Here is a 26,059-nt window from a genome sequence, read left to right as displayed (position 1 = left end):
CTGAGGACAGAAATGCTGGCGCCGATGAAGGCGGCGATGGAGAAGCTTGTGGAGACCCAGAAGGCCCAAGGGGCGGCGATCCGGGATGTGCGGCAAAAAGCCTCGGAGAACGAGGACGAGATCTTGGGCCTGGCAGTGAAGGTGGAGGCACACGAGGCGCTGCACAAGAGGTGGCAGGAAAAATTTGAGGACCTGGAGAATAGGTCGAGGAGGAAGAATCTTCGGATTCTGGGTCTCCCCGAAGGAGTGGAGGGGCCCGTGCCGGGGCATATATGAGCACGATGCTCAATTCGCTGATGGGCGCGGGAGCTTTCCCGAGGCCCCTGGAGCTGGATGGGGCTCATCGGGTCCTGGCAAGGAGACCCAAAGCCAACAAGCCGCCAAGGGCTGCAGTGGTGAGGTTCCACCGCTTTATGGACAGAGAGTGCGTCCTGAGATGGGCCAAAAACGAACGGAGCAGCAGGTGGGAGAACACAGAGATCCGAATCTACCAGGACTGGAGTGCGGAGGTGGCTAAGAAGAGGGCTGGTTTTAACCGGGCTAAGGCGGTTCTCCATCGGAAGGGGGTGAAGTTGGGGATGCTGCAGCCAGCGCGATTGTGGGTCATGTTCCAAGATCGGCACCACTATTTTGAGATGCCTGATGAGGCATGGAACTTTATTCAGTCTGAAAAGTTGGACTCAAACTGAGGGTTTGTCGTAGGGGGGTGTTTACTGCGTTTAGGGAATGTTCTTTTTGTTTTGGTGCTGGGTGGGGATGGATTAATGGATTTGATGTGGGGGCTGTGGAAGAGTGTGGGCATCGGTGTTGGAGGGGCAGGGCCCCGCGGAGGAAGGGGTAGGTGGAGACCCGGGGATGGGGAGTTGGGGCAAGGCCGCAAAAAACGAGCTGTGCCAGAGGGGGTGGGGCCGGCTCAGACAGAAAGCGCGGGCTTTTTCCCACATTAGGGAAGGATCGAGGGCGGGGCCTGGGGGAAGGGCGGTGCTGGAGAGGAGCGCACACTGATTGCCAAGGGGTGGGGGGATTGTCACACTGGGGAGGTCGATGGAATGGCGGGAGAGGCCGGGGTCAGCAGACTTACGGGAGTGTCATGGGGGGAGCAAAATGGCAAGATGAGGATCTAGTGGGGAGGGGGGGGGGGGGGGAGCTGGAAGTAGGAGAGGTAGTCGGGGCGGGGGTCCGCCACCTGGGGGACTGGTGGGTGCGGGAGGCGCGGGCACGTGGTTGGCCTAGAAAAGGAGATGGCTAGTCGGCCGGGGGGGCAGTAGCCCCCCGATCCGGCTGATAACTTGGAATGTGAGGGGCCTGAACGGGCCGGTCAAGAAGGCCCGGGTGTTCGCGCGCTTAAAGGGACTGAGGGCAGACGCGGTTATGCTCCAGGAGATGCATCTGAAGGTGGCAGATCAGGTTCGGCTGAGAAAGGGATGGGTAGGGCAGGTCTTTCATTCAGGGCTGGATGCAAAGAACAGAGGGGTTGCAATACTGGTGGGGAAGCGGGTGTCGTTCGAGGCACTGAATATTGTAGTGGATAATGGAGGCCGATATGTGATGGTGAGCGGTAGGTTGCAGGGGGTGCGGGTGGTACTCCAGGATAGATTTTTTTCATCTTGAGTAGGGCGCTAATCCCGAAAGTGGAGGGAACGGAATATTCGGCCATAGCCATCTCGGACCACGCCCCGCATTGGGTGGAGCTGGAGTTGGGGGAGGAGAGGGACCGGCGCCCGCTGTGGCGCCTCGATGTGGGACTGTTGGCGGATGAGGGGGTGTGCGGGCGGGTGCGGGGGTGTATTGAAAGATACTTGGAGGCCAACGACAACGGGGAGGTGCAGGTGGGGGTAGTCTGGGAGGCGTTGAAGGCGGTGGTCAGGGGAGAGCTAATCTCCATTAGGGCCCACAGGGAGAAGAGCGAGGGGAGGGAGAGGGAGAGGTTGGTGGGTGAGATTCTAAGGGTAGACAGGAAGTATGCAGAGGCCCCCCGAGGAGGGGCTACTTAGGGAGCGAAGGAACCTCCAGACGGAATTCGACCTGATGACCACGGGGGAAGCAGAGGCACAGTGGAGGAAAGCGCAGGGGGCGGCGTATGAGTATGGGGAGAAGGCGAGTCGGATGCTGGCACATCAGCTTCGTAAGAGGGAAGCAGCGAGGGAGATTGGTGGAGTTAAGGATAGAGGGGGGAATACGGTGCGGAGTGCGGTGAGAATAAACGAGGTATTTAGGGACGTTTATGGGGATCTGTACAGGTCTGCGCCCCCAGCGGGGGAGGAGGGGATGTGACGATTCCTAGATCAGCTGAGGTTCCCGAGGGTGGAGGAGGAGGAGGTGGCTGGTTTGGGGGTGCCAAATAGGCTGGAAGAGCTGGTTAAAGGATTGGGGAGCATGCAGGCGTTGAAGGCCCCGGGGCCAGATGGGTTCCCGGTTGAATTTTACAGGAAATACGTGGACCTGCTGGGCCCGTTGCTAGTTAGGACTTTTCATAAGGCGAGGGAGGGGGTGACCTTGCCCCCGACAATGTCCAGGGCGCTGATTTCTTTGATTTTGAAGCGGGACAAGGATCCATTGCAATGTGGGTCGTATAGACCGATCCCGCTCCTCAATGTTGCCGGTGAAGGTGCTGGCTACGAGAATTGAGGACTGTGTCCTGGGGGTGATTCATGAGGACCAGACGGGATTTGTGAAGGGTAGGCAGCTAAATACTAATGTGCGGAGGCTCCTCAATGTGATTATGATGCCCTCGGTGGAGAGGGAAGCGGAGGTAGTGGCAGCTATGGACGCGGAGAAGTCCTTTGATCGGGAGTATCTTTGGGAAGTGTTGCGGAGGTTTCGGTTCGGGGAGGGGTTCATCAGTTGGGTCAGGCTGCTATATAGAGCCCCTGTGGTGAGTGTGGCTACGAACCGGCGGAGGTCGGAGTCCTTTTGGCTGTACCGGGGGACGAGGCAAGGGTGTCCCTTATCCTCCTTGTTGTTTGCACTGGCAATTGAGCCGCTGGACATGGCACTGAAGGAGTCCAGGAAATGGAGGGGATTGGTTGGGGAGGGAGAGGAACAGCGGGTGTCGTTGTATGCCGATGACCTGTTGTTGTATGTTGCGGATCCAGTGGAGGGGATGGCGGAGGTCATGCGGATCCTTAGGGCGTTTGGGGACTTTTCGGGGTATAAACTCAACGTAGGGAAGAGTGAGCTCTTTGTAGTGCATTCAGGGGACCAGGGAAGGGGGATAGACGAGCTACCGCTGAAGAGGGCGGAAAGGAGCTTTCGGTACCTGGGGATCCAAGTAGCTAGGAGTTGGGGGCCCCTGCACAAGCTCAATTTGACACGGTTGGTGGAGCAGATGGAGGAGGATTTTAAAAGATGCGATATGCTGCCACTCTCACTAGCGGGTAGGGTGCAGTCGATCAAAATGACGGTCCTCCCGAGGTTTCTCTTTGTGTTCCAGTGCCGTCCCATTTTGATCCCCAAGGCCTTTTTCAAACGGGTAAGCAGGAGCCTCATGGGATTTGTGTGGGCGAATAAGACCCCGAGGGGAAAGAGGGTGTTTCTGGAGCGTAGTAGGGACAGGGGAGGCTGGCTCTGCCGAATTTGTGCGGCTATTATTGGGCTGCCAATGTGGCGATGATCCGTAAGTGGGTAATGGAGGGAGAGGAGGCAGCGTGGAAGAGGTTGGTGATGGCGTCCTGTGTGGGCACGAGCCTGAGGGTGCTGGCGATGGCACCGCTGCCGCTCTCGCCGACAAGGTACACCACGAGTCCGGTGGTAGCGGCGACGCTGAAGATCTGGGGGCAGTGGAGGCGACACAGGGGCAAGGTGGGTGCCTCGGTTTGGTCTCCGATTCGGGAGAATCATCGGTTCGTCCCAGGAAGGATGGATGGGGGGTTTCGGAGCTGGCATCGGGCAGGGATCAGAAGAATGGGGGACCTGTTCATCGATGGGACGTTTGCGAGCTTAGGGACGCTGGAGGAGAAGTTTGGGCTACCCCCGGGAAACGCTTTCAGGTACATGCAAGTGAGGGTGTTTGTGAGGCGGCAGGTGAGGGAATTCCCGCTGCTTCCGGCAGGTGGGATTCAGGACAGGGTGATTTCGGGTATATGGGTTGGAGAGGGCAAGGTTTCGGCGATTTACCAGGAGCTACAGGAAGAGGAGGAGGCCTCGGTGGAGGAGTTAAAGGGCAAGTTGGAGGAGGAGCTTGGTGAAGAGATAGATGCGGGTCTGTGGGCTGATGCCCTGAGCAGGGTTAACTCTTCCTCCTCTTGCGCCAGGCTCAGCCTAATACAGTTTAAAGTTACTCACAGAGCGCATATGACAGGGGCGAGGTAGAGTAGGTTCTTTGGGGTGGAGGACAGATGTGGGAGGTGCTCGGGGAGCCCAGCAAATCACGTCCATATGTTCTGGTCGTGCCAGGCGCTGGATGGGTTTTGGAGGGGTTTTGCGAGGACTATGCCCAAGGTGGTGAAAGTCCAGGTCAAGCCGAGCTGGGGGTTGGCATTATTTGGGGTATCGGACAAGCCGGGAGTGCAGGGGGCGAAAGAGGCCGGTATTCTGTCCTTTGCATCCCTGGTAGCCCGGCGGAGTATTTTGCTACTATGGAAAGATGCGAAGCCCCCTAGTGTGGAAGCTTGGATCAATGACATGGCAGGGTTCATCAAGCTGGAGAGGATAAAGTTTGCCTTGCGAGGGTCTGTGCAAGGGTTTTCCAGGCGGTGGCAACCGTTCCTAGACTATCTCGCGGAGCGTTAGGAGGAGGTCAGCAGCAGCCCAGGGGTGGGGGTGGGGGGGGGGGGATTCTTTTGGGGTGACGTTTGGGCTAAGGTGGGGGGTTTCCCTATTTGTGTTTTCTACTGTTATATGGGGGGTTATTGTCTTTGGGGGAAATCCAATGTATAATTTCTGATTGTTGTGTTTTTGTCTCTTTTTCGTGTTGGGCGGGGTTTTGTTGAAAATTTGTTGAAAAAATTTGAATAAATATATTTTCCAAAAAAAAATGTCAGCCTACTTGTGACACTAAGAATGATTATTATTCTTATTAGTTCCGTCTACTAATATCACTGCTATTCAATCATCACCTATTCTTTGCCCAAACACCTTCAGGTCACTTGAAATGAAATGAAATGAAAATCGCTTATTGTCACAAGTAGGCTTCAAATGAAGTTACTGTGAAAAGCCCCTAGTCGCCACATTCCGGCGCCTGTTCGAGGAGGCTGGTACGGGAATTGAACCGGTGCTGCTGGCCTGCCTTGGTCTGCTTCAAAAGCCAGCGATTTAGCCCAGTGTGCTAAACAAGCACACTTTTTCTGTGTGTGTTGTCTTCCCCCCTCCCCCGCACACTTTTTCATTTGACCTGAGGAATGGGGTGGGTTTGGAATATGGCTGACTGCCGTTCTCACCGACGCTGCCTATCCTTCCAAGTAATGCATGTGGCAGCAACATTTAGCACAGAAAATATTTACAGGAGGGGACATTATCTGGATGGATCGTAGTTAGAAAAATATCTTACCGATGACAAATGTGACATTTGTACTCTTCGTGTCACATTATGTAAAGACAGGGCTGACAGAGCCAGCACTCAGAGGTAGCATGTGTAAACAACTTTCTTCCAGTCAGGTTTAATGACCCGTGAACCATTCATTGCTATTTTTGCCAACCTGTTATAAATAAATTAGTTTGTGAGCATGATACACATCATTATCAACAGCCTATGCAACACACATCTAATGATTAGACTGACATTCTCGGATGTAAATGGTACAGGATGAAATATTATTAAGCATACTGACCTTCCAGTTTCTCAAAATGAACACGAGAAAACCCGCAATCTTTTTGAGGAGACATACCCCAATTGCCATAGTTTAGTTTGACGATGCGTGTTTGTGGTAAACTACTGTGTTCTGATAGTAGAGGCTGTACGGTGGCCCCTGCATGCTAGCTCTGCCCAGGAGGCGGGGTATAACTATGCGTGGCTTCCAGCTCGCAGCCATTTCGCCAACTGCTGTGGGAGGCCACACATCTGATACTAATAAAGCCTCAGTTTGGATTCAACTTCGACTCCAGTCAAATTGATCGTGCCTCAATTTATTAGTATCAGATTCAGAAGATGGACCTCCGGATTAAACCAGATCGCCTGCAGCTGGATCCACACTCAAGTGACGCCAGAAAGGACTTCTAGCACTGGCTCGCTTGTTTTGAAGCGTATATCAACGCGGCGCCGACCCCTGTTCCAGAGGCTCAGAAAATCCAGATATTGTACTCCGGACTCAGCTCCAAAGTCTTCCCGTTGATCCAAGATGTGCCAAACTACGCCAACGCCATGACTCGACTCAAAGAAAATTATGAACAGAAGACAAACACGCTCTTCGTTAGACACGCGCTCGCAACTCGTACTCAACTACCTGGTGAGCCAATCGAGGACTTCTGGAGGGCCCTAATCCCACTAGTTCGGGACTGTGACTGCCAGGACGTTACAGCTGAGGAGCACTCGAATCTCCTTATGCGGGACGCTTTTGTGACTGGGATTGGATCCGATATTATCTGCCAGTGGCTCCTAGAAGGGGCCACTCGCGACCTCGCAGAGACTAAAACACTAGCACTCTCCATGACGGTCGTCCTGCGCAATGTCCAGTCCTACGCCCCCAACCGCGTGGCCCACTCCTCCTACGCTTCATGGGCCGACAGGCAGCCGCCCCAGCGGGGGCGCTACCCACTCAATACGCCTGTGCTATGCGGCAGCCAGCGATCCCCAGGGGGCCCCGATGCTACTTTTGCGGCCAGAAAAACACCCCCGCCAACGCTGCCCGGCCCGCGCTGCCCTTTGTAAGGCCTGCGGGAAGAAGGGCCACTTCGATGTGGTGTGCCAGGCCCGCTCAGCGGCAGCGGTTGCCCCCACCCTCCCAGTCACGGACAATGGGCACTGCCATCCTCCCCAGGCCATGTGCGACCAATGGGCGCCGCCATCTTCTCCTCCACGCAACACATGCGTATCATGGGCGCCGCCATCTTGCTCCACCCCCGCAACGTGCGTTCCATTGGCGCCGCCATTTTGTAACCCCCAGGATCTCCGGGCACTGCCATCTTGTCCACCCCTCAGCACATGGACACCAACGGCGTTCCAGGACCTAAACTCAACGGCCGCCCCATTACCCAACGATCAACCAAGGCTCGTCTCCATGTCACTCCTGTCTCGACCACGTAACCTGACCAACGGATCCACCAGCGTGAAAATCGACGGCCATGTGACCTCCTGCCTACTGGACTCCAGGAGCATCGAGAGCTTTATACACCCGAATACGGTAAGGCGCTGCTCCCTTAAGGTACACCCCGCCAATCAAAAAATCTCCCTGGCCTCCGGATCCCATCGCGTAGCGATCCGGGGGTACTGTACGGTCACGCTCACAGCCCAAGGCGTAGAGTTCCATGGCTTTCGCCTCTACGTTCTCCCTAATCTCTGCGCTGCACTTATCCTCGGCCTGGACTTCCAGAGCCTGACCCTTAAATTCGGTGGTCCGTTACCACCCCTCACTGTGTGCGGCCTCGCGACCCTAAAGGTCCTTCCCTCTTTCCCAATCTAACTCCAGATTGCAAACCCGTTGCCACCAGGAGCAGACGCTACAGCACCCAGGATAACATAGAACATATAAAATACAGCACAGAACAGGCCCTTCGGCCCACGATGTTGTGCCGAACCTTTGTCCTAGATTAATCATAGATTATCATTGAATTTACAGTGCAGAAGGAGGCCATTCGGCCCCCTGAGTCTGCACCGGCTCTTGGAAAGAGCACCCTACCCAAACTCAACACCTCCACCCAACACCAAGGGCAATTTTGGACAGTAAGGGCAATTTATCATGGCCAATCCACCTACCCTGCACATCTTTGGACTGTGGGAGGAAACCGGAGCACCCGGAGGAAACCCACGCAGACACGGGGAGGACGTGCAGACTCCGCACAGACAGTGACCCAAGCCGGAATCGAACCTGGGACCCTGGAGCTGTGAGGCAATTGTGCTATCCACAATGCTACCGTGCTGCCCTTAAGAATAAATAAATCTACACTATATCATTTTACCGTAATCCATGTACCTATCCAATAGCTGCTTGAAGGTCCCTAATGTTTCCGACTCAACTACTTCCACAGGCAGTGCATTCCATGCCCCCACTGCTCTCTGGGTAAAGAACCTACCTCTGATATCCCTCCTATATCTTCCACCTTTCACCTTAAATTTATGTCCCCTTGTAATGGTTTGTTCCACCCGGGGAAAAAGTCTCTGACTGTCTACTCTATCTATTCCCCTGATCATCTTATAAACCTCTATCAAGTCGCCCCTCATCCTTCTCCGTTCTAATGAGAAAAGGCCTAGCACCCTCAACCTTTCCTCGTAAGACCTACTCTCCATTCCAGGTAACATCCTGGTAAATCTTCTTTGCACCTTTTCCAAAGCTTCCACATCCTTCCTAAAATGAGGTGACCAGAACTGTACACAGTACTCCAAATGTGGCCTTACCAAAGTTCTGTGTAGCTGCATCATCACCTCACGGCTCTTAAATTCAATCCCTCTGTTAATGAACGCGAGCACACCATAGGCCTTCTTCACAGCTCTATCCACTTGAGTGGCAACTTTCAAAGATGTATGAACATAGACCCCAAGATCTCTCTGCTCCTCCACATTGCCAAGAACTCTACCGTTTACCCTGTATTCCGCATTCATATTTGTCCTTCCAAAATGGACAACCTCACACTTTTCAGGGTTAAACTCCATCTGCCACTTCTCAGCCCAGCTCTGCAACCTATCTATGCCTCTTTGCAGCCGACAACAGCCCTCCTTACTATCCACAACTCCACCAATCTTCGTATCGTCTGCAAATGTACTGACCCACCCTTCAACTCCCTCATCCAAGTCATTAATGAAAATCACAAACAGCAGAGGACCCAGAACTGATCCCTGCGGTATGCCACTGGTAACTGGGATCCAGGCTGAATATTTGCCATCCACCACCACTCTCTGACTTCTATCGGTTCGGTTAGCCAGTTCGTTATCCAACTGGCCAAATTTCCCACTATCCCATGCCTCCTTACTTTTCTGCAGAAGCCTACCATGGGGAACCTTATCAAATGCCTTACTAAAATCCATATACACTACATCCACTGCTTTACCTTCATCCACATGCTTGGTCACCTCCTCAAAGAATTCAATAAGATTTGTAAGGCAAGACCTACCCCTCACAAATCTGTGCTGACTATCCCTAATCAAGCAGTGTCTTTCCAGATGCTCAGAAATCCTATCCTTCAGTACCCTTTCCATTACTTTGCCTACCACCGAAGTAAGACTAAACTGACCTGTAATTCCCAGGGTTATCTCTAGTCCCTTTTTTGAACAGGGGCACGACATTCGCCACTCTCCAATCCCCTGGTACCACCCCTGTTGACAGTGAGGACGAAAAGATCATTGCCAACGGCTCTGCAATTTCATCTCTTGCTTCCCATAGAATCCTTGGATATATCCTGTCAGGCCCGGGGGACTTGTCTATCCTCAAGTTTTTCAAAATGCCCAACACATCTTCCTTCCTAACAAGTATTTCCTCGAGCTTACCAGTCTGTTTCACAATGTCCTCTCCAACAATATAGCCCCTCTCATTTGTAAATACAGAAGAAAAGTACTCGTTCAAGACCTCTCCTATCTCTTCAGACTCATTACACAATCTCCCGCTACTGTCCTTGATCGGACCTACCCTCGCTCTAGTCATTCTCATATTTCTCACATATGTGTAAAAGGCCTTGGGGTTTTCCTTGATCCTACCCGCCAAAGATTGTTCATGCCCTCTCTTAGCTCTCCTAATCCCATTCTTCAGTTCCCTCCTGGCTATCTTGTATCCCTCCAATGCCCTGTCTGAACCTTGTTTCCTCAGCCTTACATAAGTCTCCTTTTTCCTCTGAACAAGACATTCAACCTCTCTTGTCAACCATGGTTCCCTCACTCGACCATCTCTTCCCTGCCTGACAGGGACATACATATCAAGGACACGTAGTACCTGTTCCTTGAACAAGTTCCACATTTCACTTGTGTCCTTCCCTGACAGCCTATGTTCCCAACTTACGCATTTCAATTCTTGTCTGACAGCATCGTATTTACCCTTCCCCCAATTGCCTTCATCAGGTCCAAGGTCCAGCAGTTGCTTCAGGAAGGCATCATCGAGGCCAGCAACATCCCCTGGAGAGCTCAAGTGGTAGTGGTTAAATCTGGGGAGAAAAACTGAATGGTCGTGGACTACAGCCAGACCATCAACAGGTACACGGAGCTCGACGCGTACCCCCTCCCACGCATATCTGACATGGTTAATCAGATTGCACAGTACCGGGTCTTCTCAACGGAGGACCTGAAATCCGCCTACCACCAGCTCCCCATCCGTAAATCGGACCATCAATACACCGCCTTCGAGGCAGACGGCTGTCTATATCACTTCCTTAGGGTCCCCTTCGGCGTCACCAATGGGGTTTCGGTCTTCCAAAGGGAGATGGACCGAATGGTCGACCGGTACGGTTTGCGGGCCACGTTTCCGTAACCATCTGCGGCCATGATCAGCAGGACCACGATGCCAACCTCGCTAAATTTCTCCGCACCGCCACTCCCTTCAACCTCATGTATAACAAGGAGAAGTGTGTATCCGCACAAGCCGCTTAGCCATGGTCCAGCACGGAGTTCTGGGGCCCGATCCCGACCGCATGCGCCCCCTCATGGAGCTCCTTCTCCCCCACTGCCCCAAGGCCCTCAAATGTTGCCTAGGGTCCTTTTCATATTACGCGCAGTGGGTCCCAAACTATGCGGACAAGGCCCGCCCACTCATACAGTCCACTCACTTCCCCCTGACGGCCGAGGCCCAACAGGCCTTCGCCCGGATCAGAGCCGATATTGCCAAGGCCGGGATGCACGCAGTAGACGAGATACTGCCCTTTCAAGTAGAGAGCGACGCATCAGATGTTGCCCTAGCCGCCACCCTCAAAATCGGGCAGGCAGACCCGTGGCATTCTTTTCCTGCACCCTTCATGCCTCAGAAATACGGCACTCGTCCGTCGAAAAAGAGGCCCAGGCTATTATTGAAGCTGTGCGACATTGGCGGCATTACCTGGCCGGCAGGAGATTCACTCTCCTCACTGACCAACGGTCGGTAGCCTTCATGTTCAATAACACACAGCGGGGCAAGATCAAGAATGATAAGATCTTGAGGTGGAGGATCGAGCTCTCCATCTACAATTACGAGATTTTGTATCGCCCCAGCAAGCTCAACGAGCCCCCTGACGCTCTATCCCGAGGTACATGTGCCAGTGCACAAGTAGACCGACTCCGGGCCCTGCACGACAGCCTTTGCCACCCGGGAGTCACATGATTGTACCATTTTATAAAGGCCCGCAATCTGCCCTACTCCATCGAGGAAGTACGGACAATCACCAGGGACTGCCAGGTCTGCGCGGAGTGCAAGCCGCACTTCTACCGGCATGACCTTGCGCGCCTGGTGAAGGCCTCCTGGCCCTTTGAGCGCCTCAGCTCCCCTCCACCGACTGTAACACGTATTTTCTCAGTGTGGTCGATGACTACTCCGGATTCCCCTTCGCCATCCCATGCCCCGATATGACGCCTGCCACCGTCATCAAAGCCCTTAACACAATCTTCACTCTGTTCGGTTTCCCCGCCTACATCCACATTGACAGGGGATCCTCATTCATGAGTGATGAGCTGCATCAGTTCCTGCTCAGCAGGGGTATCGCCTCCAGCAGGACGATAAGCTATAACCCCCGGGGAAACGGACAGGTAGAGAGGGAGAATGGGACGGTATGGAGGGCCGTCCAACCGGCCTCCTGCTGGCAGGAGGTCCTCCCTGATGCACTCCACTCCATTCGGTCACTGCTGTGCACCGCTACTAACAACACACCCCATGAATGTCTTTTTGCCTTCCCCAGGAAGTCCACATCCGGAGTGTCACTCCCGACTTGGCTCGCAGCTCCAGGACCCGTTCTGCTCCGTCGGCATGTCCGACTCCACAAGGCGGACCCGTTGGTGGAGAGGGTACAATTGCTCCATGCAAACCCCCAGTATGCCTACGTGGCGTACCCCGATGGCCGCCAGGATACTGTCTCCCTCAGGGACCTGGCACCAGCAGGTTTCACACACACACCCCCCCCCCCGACCCGGCGCCACCCTCCCCTTCCCCGGCGCTCCCAGCAGCAACCCCCCCAGGACCATCCGTCCTCCCCCTCCCCACGCCCGAGGATGAAGATGATTTTGGTACCCTCTCGGAGTCACTGGACATCAGACCAGCATCGGCATCACCGCCACCACTACGTTGCGCCCAGCGGCACATCAAGGCCCCGGACCGGTTAAACCTCTAACTGGTCCACTGGACTTCAAAAGACACTTTTTTTTCCTTCTCTCCATCAAATATTGTAAATGTAAAAACCATTTGTTGTATATAGTTCTCCAGCAGCCCTGCCGGACTCAATTTAAACAGCAGGGGAATGTGGTAAACCACTGTAGCACCTCTATTTGGTGATGCATGGTAGGACCTATACTACAGGTACGTTAGTAGTCCCTGCCTGCTGGCTCCACCCAATAGGCGGAGTATAAATATGTGTGTCCTCCATGCTGCAGCCATTTCGCCAGCTGCTGTGGAACCACACATCTTCGAGCAATAAAGCCTCAGTTGTACCCAACTCAAGTTTTGTGCAATCGATCGTGCTTCAATCAGTGCTTTCAGAGGTGTAGGAAAAACCTGTTAAAACTGGATGTCAATAGGATAAATATTCTATGATGTAATGTGTGTAATTTCTCTGAACTAACTTGTGTTTTGGGCAATTGAGGTAGAGATAGCATTGAAACTAATAATGCTGATGATATTTAATTAACTAACGGAAGTTAGGCTTCCTTTTATAATTTATAATCTTTATTATTGTCACAAGTAGGCTTACATTAACACTGCAATTAAGTTACTGTGAAAAGCCCCTAGTCGCCACACTCCGCGCCTGTCCAGCTAACAGCACGTCTTTCGGGACTTGGGTGAGGAAACCGGAGCACCCGGAGGAAACCCACGCAGACACAGAGCAAACATGCAGATTCTACACAGTGATCCAAGCCGGGAATCGAACCTGGGACCCTGGTGCTGTGAAGCAACAGTGCTAACCACTATGCTACTGTGCCGGCGATCCAATTATAAAATTGTGGGATTGAGGACTGAAGATAACAAGTGTGGCGGCTGCAGCTGATCAATGAATTGCGGAAGAGGGCTGAAAATATAAGAAAGACGGCAGCAGGAGCAAACGCAGCAGTGAGGGATTCAAAAGCGGATCAGAACTTAATAAAAAAGGATTTTTTTTTAAACAGCAGAGCAGCCAGAAGATTGATTGGTGAGTATTGCAGCTTTATTATCTTTCTTTTAGCTAGAGAGCTCGATCAAACGTAGAGCTATAAATCTGTAACTTAAATTAAATATATTAAAATCCTATGTTAAAGTTTAACAGAAATAACACCATAATTTAGTTAGTCTAAGAACAGTCCCGCGGATGTACATCCTGTGCCACATGGGAACTCCAGAACAATTCTCATGCCTGGACATTTAAGTGCGCAAGATGGGTTATCAGCTGCAGGAACTTAAACTCTGGGCTTCAGAGCTTGAAGAACAACTAATGTCACTGTGGTGTACTCAAGGCTGAGAGCTACGTGGATAGCATGCTTCTGTATTTGGTTACTCCCAGTTTAATGGGGAATGGATGCCTGCCAGGCAGTCATGAAAGAATTGACAGTTGTAAAGAAGTTTCCTGAGCACATCTCACTCTCCAGCTGGTACTGTATTCAGTTCTGAATACTGGTTAGGGTGATGACTTCTCTGGAGAGTGCAGCCAAGGCCAAGTCCACAGTGTGTGGCTAAGCTGCACAGGGGAGCAGGGAGAAGAATAGGAAAGCAATAACGATGGGGAACTTTACAGTTCGGGAACAGACAATTGATTTGGTGTTCGTGAATCCAGGATGGGATGTTGCCTCCCTGGTGAGAGGATCAAGGATGTGACTGAGATCCCTGATGGGGGAAGGTGTACAACCAGAGGGCGTGATCCATATCAGTACCAATAACAGGGGTTGAAAGAATGTTGATGCCCGATAAGCAGATTTTAGGGATCGAGGAAGGAGACTAGTTACCCCCGAATTACTCAATGCCATGTGGTAGTGAGTATGGAAGTAGATGGATAAAATGTATAATTGCACATTCTCCCCGTGTCTGCATGGGTTTCAGCCCCACAACCCAAAGATGAGCAGGTTAGGTGGATTGGCCACGCTAACTTGCCCCTTAATTGGGAAAAAAAAGTAATTGGGTACTCTAAATTTATTTGAAAAAACATATAAATGGTAAAAGGAGGAGCAAAACTGATCAGGGACCTAACAAGGGATTTAAGTGGACACAAGGGCATGTCTACGGTACTAAATGAGCACTTCACATGTGGCGTTACCAAGAAGGAAAATGCTGCTCAAGTGAGGTATTTGCGAGATTTGATGGGTTAAAATTTAATAAAGAGGAGGTATTAGAGATTCTGGCCATGTTTAAAAGTTGATAAGTCATCAGGACTAGACGAGAAACATGAAGGATAAGGAGGAGTTAAGTAGGCATGGAGATTTTGGACGCACTGACCATATTTTCTGATCTTCCTTAGATACAGTGATGTTTCCAGAGGACTGGAGATGAGCAAATTTTTAATCCTTGTTCAAAGAAGGGTGCAAGGGAAATTCCAGGAATGAAGCTTCTAGAAATGATCATTCGGAATAAATGTTTTTCTTAAATCTTTTTTAATCGCCACATTTTCATCATGCAAACAACAAAAGAAAAAAAAAATAGCAAAAATTACCCCACCAATATACAGCCTGAAACAGGCTCACAAATTTTTTTTAAAGTTAAAAACAGAAAAAACAACCACCCACCCCCCTCTCTCCTTAGTGTTCAATGGCAACCAGTTCCCCAAAATTATTGATAATGTCTATGTAAAAACAAACCCCATGAATTGTAGAACCCCTCCTTCGCCCCCCCACCCCCCCCCCCCCGGCTCAAATTTCACCTTCTCCAGGGTCAAGAATTCCAGCAGGTCCCCCCCCCCGCCACGCTGAGACACAGGGCTGAGAAGCTGATCTCCACCCCAGCAGGACCCACCTACGCGCAATCAGCGAGGTGAAGGCTAAAACGTCTGCCCCCACCCCCGCCTGCAACTCAGGCTGGTCCGACACCCCCAAAATTGTTTCTAAGGACCCGGCTCCAAGTCCACATGCAACACCCTCGAGATGATATTAACAACCTCCCTCCAATACCTTTCCAGCTTCAGGCAGGACAAAAACATTTGTACATGGTTTGCAGGGCCCCTCCAACCCCCCTCGCAGAGTCCTCCACTCCCTCAAACAGCCGGCTCAACCTCACTTTTTGAGGTGCTTCCCATACACTGTTATGGGCCAGGGTTTAGAGAACCCCAAAGTGTATCATGGAGTTCACCTGACCCACAACTTTTAATAGATTGTGGTTATGGGGAGCACACGGGCTTACCTTACAGGTGTAGTGAACAGAGAGTTAAAGTACTTTTAAATTAAAACAATGTTTATTTATGAAACCAATTAACACTTTATAAACCCACAGTAAACATCTTAACAACTATCAACACCAATAAATCCCCCAAAGAATACAGTACTCTATAAGTAACTCTTAATCTTTCCTTACAACATCCATAAAACAAAAAGAACCCTTTGTACAGAAAGACATCAGGTTTAACTTCACTACTGAGAACAGTTACCACGTTGAAATCACCAAATGGATATTCATAAGCTTGCAGAGATTCATACACATCTTGCTGTGACTGCAGTGTCTCCAAAACAAAAACAAAACTAAACACACACTGTAACAAGCAGCCTAAAGTGAAAGTAAAGCAGACAGACAGCCCAGCTCCACCCACACTCTGACATCACTGATAAACACCCATTTCTTAAAGGTACATCCACTAGATATTTTATAAACACCCATTTCTTCAATTGTATCAACCCCAACCTTGTGCATGAGTTTGAGGCATTCACCCTTTGCAGCACCTCCCACCACAAACCTTCTTCCATTACCTCCTATTTGGCGTTAATCTCTTCCATAGACACCCTATCCTCCTCCAAAATCTTCACATAGATCGCCGACATCACCCCCTCTCTAACTCCCCTGCTGACAGTATCACCTCCAACAGTGAGGAGGCCGGCACTATAGGGAAGGTTGGAAACTCCTTCCTCACAAAGTCTCGGACTTGCAGGTACCTGAACCCTTCCCCCCTGCATCAACCAGTACTTCTCCCCCAACTCCTCCAGCCTCGCAAATCGTCCCCCCAGGAATAGATCTTTTGTTACCTTAATCCCCCTCTCCTCCCATCTCCGAAACTTCGCATCCAGACTCCCTGGCTCAAACCTATGATTCCTCCTAATCAGCACCCCCCCCCCCCCCCGATCCAGCCCCCAGCTTAAAGTGCTGTCTCAACTGCCTCCAGATCTTCAATGTTGCCGTCACCACCAGACTCCCCGAAACACTTACCCGGGGCTAAAGGGAGCGGCGCCATTGCCAGCGCCCTCAACCCCGACCCCCTACACAAGCCCTCTTCCACCCTGACCCCATCGGGACACCCCCGCTCCCCCCATCCCTGAATTCGCTGCCCAATAATATAATAAATTTGGGAGTCCCTGCCCCCCGCTGTCACTCACTCTGCAGGACCACCTTCCTAAAATCTGGCTACCTTCCACCCCCTCACCTTGTCCACATCCTTAAAAAAAGAACTTGGGCAGAAAGACCGGCAGGCACTGAATCAAGAATTGAAATCGCAGTAGCGCATTCTTTTTAACTGCCTGCCCCCGGCCCACCAACGACAGAGGGAGGTTGTCCCACCTGACCTTCACCCTCCAACAAAACTTGTAAAATTATACCTATGGAGCCCCCGCCCAGTCATGTGCCAGCTGCACCCCCCTACGATATGGCAGCCCTCCCACTCCCACCCCCACTCCTGGCTGGGACACCATAAAATACTCACTCTTTTCCAGCTTTAATTTATACCCCGAGAACAGCCCGAATCTTTGGAGCAGCCGCATTATATCCTCCCCACCCCTCCCAGCAGTATATCGTCAGCGTACAAGGATACCCCATATTCTATCCCCTTCCACAACCCCAAACTTCTTAGAGCAATGGCCAATGGTTCTAGCTCTAGTGCAAACAGCAGGGGGGGACTTAGGACACCCCTTCCTAGCACCCCGGTGCAAAGTACCCCAAACCCATGTTGTTCGGGCGAACACTCGTCATCGGTTCCCTATAGAGCAGCTGTAGCCACGCCGTCAACCTCAGCCCAATCCTAAATCTCTCTAGGACCCCCATCAAGTACACCCACTCTATCCGGTCGAACACCTTCTCCGCATCTAGCCATCTCCTTCCCCTCATGATCACATTTAACAACCTTCTAACATTCGAGAACAGCTGCCTGCCCTTCACAAGCCCCGTCGGATCCTGACTTATCACCTTAGAGAGGCACACCTCCAACATTGCAGCCAGCACCTTCGCCAATGTCTTGGCATCCACATTTAATAAGGATAAGTGCCTATACAACCCACACTCCTTGTCCAACTTAGCCTTAAACGAGATCACCTCTCCCCTAACAACTGCCTTCAGGGCCTCCCACATCACCGCCTGCGACACTTCCCCTGCACAATTAAATCCCACATACTCCTCAATCACCTTCCCAATCTTATTGCAGAGATTTTGGTCCCCCAACAACCACCCATCCATTCTCCACCCTGGTCTCTGGGCCGCCTCCCTCTCCAAGACCACATCGACCCAATGCGGCGCACGATCATATCGCTATTGCAGAATACTCCGATCCCTTGACTCCAGCCAGTAACACCTTCCCAACTACAAAATAGTCTATCCTCGAATACACTTTGTGCACCGGGGAAAAAAAAACCAAATACTCCTACTCCCTCGGATCCAAAAACCTCCACAAGTCCACTCCTCCCATCTCTCTCATGAACCCAGTCAGCGCCTTTGCTCCCTGACTGGGCATGTGAGTGCAGCTGCAACCTGTCTGGCCTCAGCTCTTGCACCATATTACAATCCCCCTACTATTAGCTTGTTTGTGTCCAAGTCCGGGATGGTACCCAGCACCCTCTTCGTAAAACCTGCATCGTCCCAGTTGGGGCCATATACACAGGCCAGTGCCACCAATCTCCTCCCTAATGCCCCCATCACATTCCTAACCCCCTGGCCTGCTACCACCTTCTCCATCTGAAATCTCACCCTCTTGCCCACTAATAACGCTATCACCCAAGCCCTATCAAACCCAGAGTGGAACACCTGACTCACCCAAACCTTCCTGAGCCTCACCTGACCTTTCACCCTCAGGTGTGTCTCCTGCAGCATGACTACATTTACCTTTAGGCTCTCTACGTGTTCAAACACCATCGAGCTCTTCACAGGTCTCCCCAAACCCCTCACGTTCCACGTTACTATTCTGACCGGGGGATCTCTCCCCCCCCGCCCCCCCCCCCCCCTCCCCACCCGTCATAATTCCGGGCCCTGTCCACCATTCGGGACAAAATTACCAGTCCCTTGCCCAAATTTGGGTTAAAGACAAATTGTTTTCAACTAACTTGCTTGAGATTTGTGATGAAGGTAAATGTGGTTGATGTGGATTTACATGGATTTCCAAAAGGCATTCGATAAGATGCTGCATAACATACTTGTGAGCAAAATGAGAGCACATGGAATAAACAGGACAGGTGCAACACGTTGCACAATTGGCTGAGTGTTAGCAAGAGGAGTAGTGGTGAACAGTTGAGAAAGGTTTATGGTGAGGTGTTAGGACCGTTGCTCTTCCTGATGATATATTAATGACCTCGGCTTTTGTGTAGGGCACAATTTCAAAATTTGTGGACAACACAAAACAGGTATTATAAACTGTGAGGATAGTGGTGAACTTCAAAAGGACATAAACAAGTTGGTGGAATGGGTGGACACGTGGCAAATGAAATTTAATGCAGAGAAGTGTGAGGTGCTTCATTTTGGTCAGAGGAATGAGGAGGCAATATAAACTAAAGGGTGCTTGCTAAATGGGATGCCGAGAAAGATATACATGTGCACAAATCATTGAAGGTAGCAGGGCAGGCTGAGAGAGTGGCTAATAAACCATTGGAGAAGAGTAAGTTGAGAGGAGAGCAAGACAGCCAGCACAGAAGCAAAAGGATGAAATAGCCTTTCTGTTTAATAATCATTCTGTGATTCTGTAACAGGTATTTTCAAATTGGGAGTCGCGACCTGTGGGTGGGTGTCGGGAAGGTCGTGGAGCCATCCTTCGCAGCGTTCCTGATCATGGGTATTCAGCCACAATGGCCGCCTTTGAATTTAAAATCACCACTTTTATTAGAAATCTCCCCCGAAACCAAAAAGGGTCAAAAAGACTTTCTAAATGGTGTACAAGGATTTTCACTCCCTGACTCCTTAATGCAGACTTAGTCAAACTAATATTTCAAGTTATTTCTGGTATGACCTATATCTGCAAAGAAGATTTTATCTACTTACCACTCAGTAGCTTCGATCCTGAGTCCAGCCTTTGAGGGAATAGTACAGTAGACTTTTTGATATTTTGTAATAACTACTATTTCAGGTTAAAGTGAGTTTTTAAACTTACTTTATTTTACTTCAAAAGATAATATCTTGTTTCTTTACAACAAGTTTAAAAAAGAAATCTTGCTTCTGGAATTTCTGTTCCGGTTGTTTGGACCTTTGTGGCCCCCTTGACAATCTCTCTTCTTATCTGTGGGTGTTCTCAGTAACTTTGTTCCCTTATTCGGTTCCTGCATTCAGTCCTTCCCATCTACCAAAGCAGCTCTGAGAGCTGGAAGTGTTTGGTTGCTAGCGATTCAGGATATTTATTTATTATCCTCCTAACAGCTGTGCTGGTTACATGACATTATCTTCAAGTAATGTCTTCTGTTCATTTATGTAATTTTGTTTGTCCATTGTGTTCATCTAGTTTCCATCATGTCTAACAAGAGGATGTTTCAATGATAAGCATTGGTAAAAAATGCTTTGATGCTTGTCAAATCTGAGAGGAGTGATACATCCAGTTCTCGTCATGTTTAAACCGATTCCTGCTTGGTGTTAATTTCTGCCTTAGTAGACTCAACCGTTATCTCAAGTCTTCCACTTTTAACTGATGGCATGAAGTTTCTATTATTCACAAATGTACATTATTTCACGTAATTCACTTAAGATTCTGGCAATTCTAATCAATTGTTTGCTAAACTAATTAACTTCTATGAAAGGGTGGAATACTGTTCCCTTTATGTCACTGAAAAAAATTTGTTAGAATTTCTCTAACTTGAAAGGTATCAGATTACAGCATAAGCTGTTTTAGAGCTGTTCTCTTAACGCCTGTGTGATAAAGGCTGTCTGCATTTCAAACTCTCTTTTCGGAATGCTGTTAACCCTTTGTGGGATTTTTGCTTGCTTTTTCTCATATTCCTTCGGGTTTTATCAGACCTTCATGTTTCAAATGACATCGTTCCCATTTTACTTTACGCCTTTTAAAAATGCCGACTGCAAGTGGATTTAAAAATGTGAGCATGCTGTGCATGCGTGCCCGCTCATCAATGCACATGCCCGGAGCCCAGAGAGAAACACCGCCTCCTCCTGACGTCAGTGCGCTGACCCAGGAGAAGATTTTTCTAAAAATTCAATTCAGTCTTCCTGCATCTCTGACTTGAATATGCTCAACGGCTGAGCCTGCAGAACTCTCTTTTGATAGTGAATTTTAGAGATTAAAAAGCTTTGCAATACTTTAAATTAAGTAATTGCTCCTCATCTATGTCCAAACTCGTTGCATTGTAATTTGCAGACTATATCCCCAGGCTATAAACTATCCACCTGAGGAAAACTTACATTCTGCATCTGCTCTGTAGAGCTCTGAGAGAATAATGCCTGTTTCAATGCAGTCAGTTCTCATTCTTCGCTACTCTAGACTATAGAATACAAGTCCAGGCTCATCTCTCGCATTAAAAGTAAGAGAAAATGGTGGGTTCCGAATGTCGGCCGGCATGGGTCGCGAAGGTCGGCCGGTTGGTAAAAATGAGTCCCGGGCAAAAAAGTTTGAAAAACACTGTTCTGTAGGACACAGATTTAAGGTGATTGGCAAAATAGCTGAAGGAACAAACACAAGGAAACTTTTTTTAAAAAGAGCAATGGTTAGGATCTAGACTGCACTGCCCGACAGTGTGGTTGGGATATATTCAATTCTCACTTTGCAGGAATTCAGAAGGATGAGAGAAGATCTGACTGATATGTATAAAATTCGAACAAGGTTGGACAGACTAGATGCAGGGAGGGCGTTTTCCCTGGTTGGGGAATCTAAAACCAGGAGACACAGTCTCAGGATATGCGGTAGACCATTTAGGACCAAGGTGGGGAAACATTTCTTCACTCAAAAGGGTAGTGAACCTGTGGAAATCCCTACCACAGGAGGCTGTGGAGGCCAAGTCACAGAATGTATTCATGAGAGAGATAGTTAAATCTTTAGATTTAAATGGCATCAAGGGGTATGGGGAGACAGCAGGAATACGGCATTGAGATAGAGGATCAGACATGATCATATTGAATGGCGGAGCAGGCTTGAAGGGACGAATTACCTACTCCTTCGAGTTTCTATGTTTCAAAAAGGAATTGCACAAATACCAACCGTGTTAGGAAAACAAAGGTGGTTTTCAGGGATTTATATGATAAACATTAGAAATAAGGTATAGTTTTAAGTGGGTTTAATTTAATGTTTCTGTGTAAAGAAGGGTAAAAATTATAGTTAAGATTCATGCAGGGGTTCTACAAGTCATGGGCACTATTTATTATGGACTTTCAAGAACTGGATAACATCGAACATTAGTTGGGGGTGGGTGGGTGGGGGAGGGGGGCTGTGTAGATTAAGGGTGACTATGGGTAATCCCTGATTCCTTTTTGTCATTTGTTTATATAAACATGTGGGCTGAGGTTTGGGGGTTGGTGGGCGGATGGGATCGTTGTTATTATGGGGACTGACATATCTTGCTGATTATTGTTTATTGTTGATGGGTGTAAATGTGGGATTTTCTTTTTTAATTCATGCAGGACAAAGGTGCTTGTATGTGTGGGGGATTCATGCAGGACAAAGGTGTGTGTTTGTATGCGATGGGGATGGTTCAGTTCCAACTGTGTTTACTCTGTAGCTGAGGGTTACAGAGTAAAGACTAAATAAATTAGCAGAAGCATGTGACATTGCTTAGCAACTGGAGGTCCTTTTAAAGTAGAAAATCTTTTTTGAACTTAGTTTTTAGCTGGATATATTGCCGTTGAAGACCAGACATCGATGAGTAAATATCTCTCAACTCTGCCAGGAGAAACTGGGCAGGACAAGGGAGCTGCAGAGAGGTATACTGCCCAAAGAACCAGATACAGTCCAAATAACCAGGGAATTGGGACAGAAAGAATAACAAACTGAAATTAAGAGAACAGGGGCCAAAGTGCTGCTCAAGAGAACTCAAATGAGAAGAGCAAGTGTTGTGCGCGAAAGAGACAGCCAGAATTAAAGTGGGACAGCATACTGTAAATTAAGAGTTTGATGCCATCTTAATAGTCTGGGGATTAATAGTTTTTTTTAAATATAAATTTAAAGTACCCAATTCATTCCCCCCCCCCCCCCCCCAATTATGGGGCAATTTAACATGGCCAATCAACCTACCTGCACATCTTTGGGTTGTGAGTGAGACACACGCAGACAAGGGGAGAAAATGCAAATTTCATACGGACAGTGATCCGGGGCCAGGATTGAACCCGGGTCCTCAGCGCCATGAGGCAGCAGTGCTACCCACTGCACCACCGTGCTGCCCTATGAGGATCGATAGTTAAAGGCATTGTGAAGAGACAAGAAAATCCTGAAGGGGAGATGTAAAACCTGGATTCTTTGTTAAAAGTGGAGCAGCTTTGTTTGAAAGAGTAATTTGTAAACCCTCGACTGGATTTCGGAATGCAAACCGCTGATGGAAAGAATTGCTGCGAAAAAAGGATTTTAAAGTGGGTTTTTTTGGGGAGTGGAGTTTGGAAATGCTCATGTGACAATCATCTGAGGGGATTGGGAGAAGAAATCCAGACACTAACTTGGTTCAGAGTGGAGTGTGTGTTTTGATACAGCCAATCTGTGCTTAAAGGAACTTTGTGTTACGAAGATCATTGTAGTTTAAGATGTACTTTGTAATCAGTGTAACCTTAAAATCTGTGCAATTGTTAAGCTAAGGAGGAGAGTAAAGGAATATTGGATCATAATCCAATCTTTCCCATTTAACAATTTTTTTGTTGTTAAAACTAATTAGCAGTCCTGTGACTCTGTTCCTCCACTTTTTCGAAGGGATAATTATGGTCTTTTGAGACAGGATTCAATTTTAGGATCTTCCCGCCCAGTTATAACATCAGCTGGGATTGTAACAACGGCACAACGGTTAGGAAGAAAGGGTGGAGTAATGGGGCCAACAGCAATGCTCTTGCCAAGTCGGCAAGGACTGGATGGGCCAAATTGCCTCCTTCCATGCTTTAACCATTGTATGATTTTTATGTGTGTGAGTGAGTGCAAAGTCAGAAGTAGCACTTCATTTTAATACTGTAACATTTACACTAATGATGATTATTTCTCCCTGCACAGCTCGCAGAATTGCTTAGTGCTTCAGGAGAAGGAGCAGCAGGGGGATGCATCACATTATTAGGATTTTTCTCCAATGAAACAGCACAAATGGAATATACACACATTCACAATGCCTGGTTGTCTCTCAGATGTATAAGTACCAAGAGAACAGAATTTGGGATTTTTCAGTGGAATAAGCAGCAACAAGTTATTCAACATGTCCCAAGTGTGATGTGTGCAAATTTGTAAACACAAAATATGAAAAAAAAAACTTGTTAACATTTGCTGAATGAGCTGTTGACAGTGAAATGGGTGCCTTTTTAGATGCAAGCCACTTGATGATAAAATATATATGCCAAGTGGTCACAAGGCACTACTATATTTCAAAAAAGATATGGCCAACCAAATTAACTTGCATTCATAATCAAATGACAAATCTTGCAATTTTGTCAAATTACTGTCTGGTGAAACGGTATGGGTAGTTACTTTGTTAAAGATATCTCAGCTCAACAGATATCGCGGGAGCTGTAAATCCATATTTTAAAATCTGTTGAAATTCACAGCATACATGAATACACATCTGTTGAACAATATACATGTAGCATTTTTCATAAGAAATTGCTGTTTGCCATGTAATTAGGGAGTCTGAGATCTGCTAAGTTTTAGCAACCAATTTAAAAACATCAGGAGGTTGCGCCTTACTTACCCACAGCTGGGAATTGCATTAGTCTGGATGGTGGGTGCTTCAATTATCCTGGGGATTTTGCATTTTAGTTGTAATGAGGACTAGGTATAAACAGTTTTCACCTTTAAGGCTGTTGCACAACTAGGCTAGGGTAAACAGCCGATTAAAAGCTCCACAGCTGCAAGAATATTATACATTCATTTCTATTTATATCGCAAAATCGATACGAATAGCACACCCATTATCACAAAAGGTGGATGTAGTATGTCATATCTAAAACAGAATGCAGTCGCACACTTTTTTGAAATTTATTATGAAATCGTTAACTGTTTAAAACCAGCAACAGTACTAAATTCATGAAAGATATCAAGGGTAGATTTCTTGCTCAAACTGTATAAATATGAAACTTGTTTTTTTGCCTGTTTCAAATCCAGACAGCACTTTCATGGTGACTTTTTGTAATCATTAGATATTAGCTTGTCATAAGGCATTGCTCAGCAAAGGTATAACCTAAATATAGACTAGACCACGCCTTACATCAGTACTTTCCAATTAATTAGTAACTAGCCTCATGTGGCTTATTGAGAATCCAAATATGTCTATTTGGCTTTTTAATTAGTAAATAAAAAAGTAATAGATCATTATTGGACATGTGATCTCACTACTCATCTACACATAGAATGGGCATATTACTTTAACCTTTTTGCACATTTTTGCAAAAGAGCAAATTGAGCAGTGTGCAAGTGTTTTTGATCATTGTGTGCGTTACTATTGCATCCTGCTTCTTTCTTACTTGCGAAAACAAAAACATAACAAGGACACAAATGCAGGACCTCATCAATACTGTTTGAAGAAGGGAGTTTTGTTAGGCTTTGTGGCCTTTTACGGTCATTAAAATGTTATCCATGATATAAAAATTCACAAATAGGGTCATCTATTCCAGCTGCAACCTTCCAGGAAACCAGTTGTCAGACCACAGACAAGATGATAACGTGGCAGGATAGCACAATGTTTAAGACGACGCAATATGGTTATAGAACATAGAACAGTACAATACAGGCCCTTATCTAAACTGGCGGAAACTTATTGGAAATGGTCAACTTACTGTACGAGATGGGACTGCTGAACTCTGCATCAACAGCAACGGCTTTGTAGCTCTTACTAATCTTCCTCGGCTCTGAAACGGCCGAGCACTCAGTTCAAGGGCAATTAGGGGTGGGCAATAAATACTGGCCCAGCCAGCTATGCCCACATCACCTGGACGAATTTTTTTAAAAATTTGGAATACGATTCCTCTACCTGAGACATTCATTTCAAGACTGGAATTGGAAATTGTATTCTTGGCAACATAATTTAGTCCCCATGGCACCACAGTAGTTTAGTGCATAAACAAGTTGCACAAAAAACTGAAACACCTGAAAATACTTGAACAAACATAAATTCAAGAGATTGCTTTGCATTTATTGTTGTGCATAGAGGTTTGGGACAGGAAATTGTGCGAACTTAATAGTATGTTAAAATATTGCACTAGACTAAAAGAAAATGTTGCAAGACATTCCCAAAAGTAACATTTTAATTATTCAAGGTATAGTGCATTTGAAACCTCAGTAAATAATTCAAAACCTTAATGCAAAGTATTGTTGATTGATTTAATTATATCTTGCAACATGA

The 26,059-nt window shown here is 48.2% G+C and overlaps 1 protein-coding gene across 2 annotated transcripts in view; it reads right to left on the bottom strand.

Annotated features, from left to right (window-relative positions):
• Nucleotides 1-20,319, bottom strand: part of gal3st1a (galactose-3-O-sulfotransferase 1a) — a 114,545-nt gene extending 94,226 nt beyond the window's left edge. For both annotated transcript variants that reach the window (XM_072493085.1, XM_072492904.1), the window contains exon 1: nt 19,587-20,319. The gene's annotated coding sequence lies outside the window, so the exon portion shown is untranslated. The remainder of the gene's footprint in view (nt 1-19,586) is intronic.
• Between the last annotated feature and the right edge of the window lie 5,740 nt (nt 20,320-26,059).

This window comes from Scyliorhinus torazame, chromosome 1 (assembly GCF_047496885.1).
Source record: "Scyliorhinus torazame isolate Kashiwa2021f chromosome 1, sScyTor2.1, whole genome shotgun sequence".
Taxonomy (NCBI): domain Eukaryota; kingdom Metazoa; phylum Chordata; class Chondrichthyes; order Carcharhiniformes; family Scyliorhinidae; genus Scyliorhinus; species Scyliorhinus torazame.
Note: the sequence above shows the minus strand (reverse complement) of the source record. Positions and strands in the feature narration are given on the sequence as shown.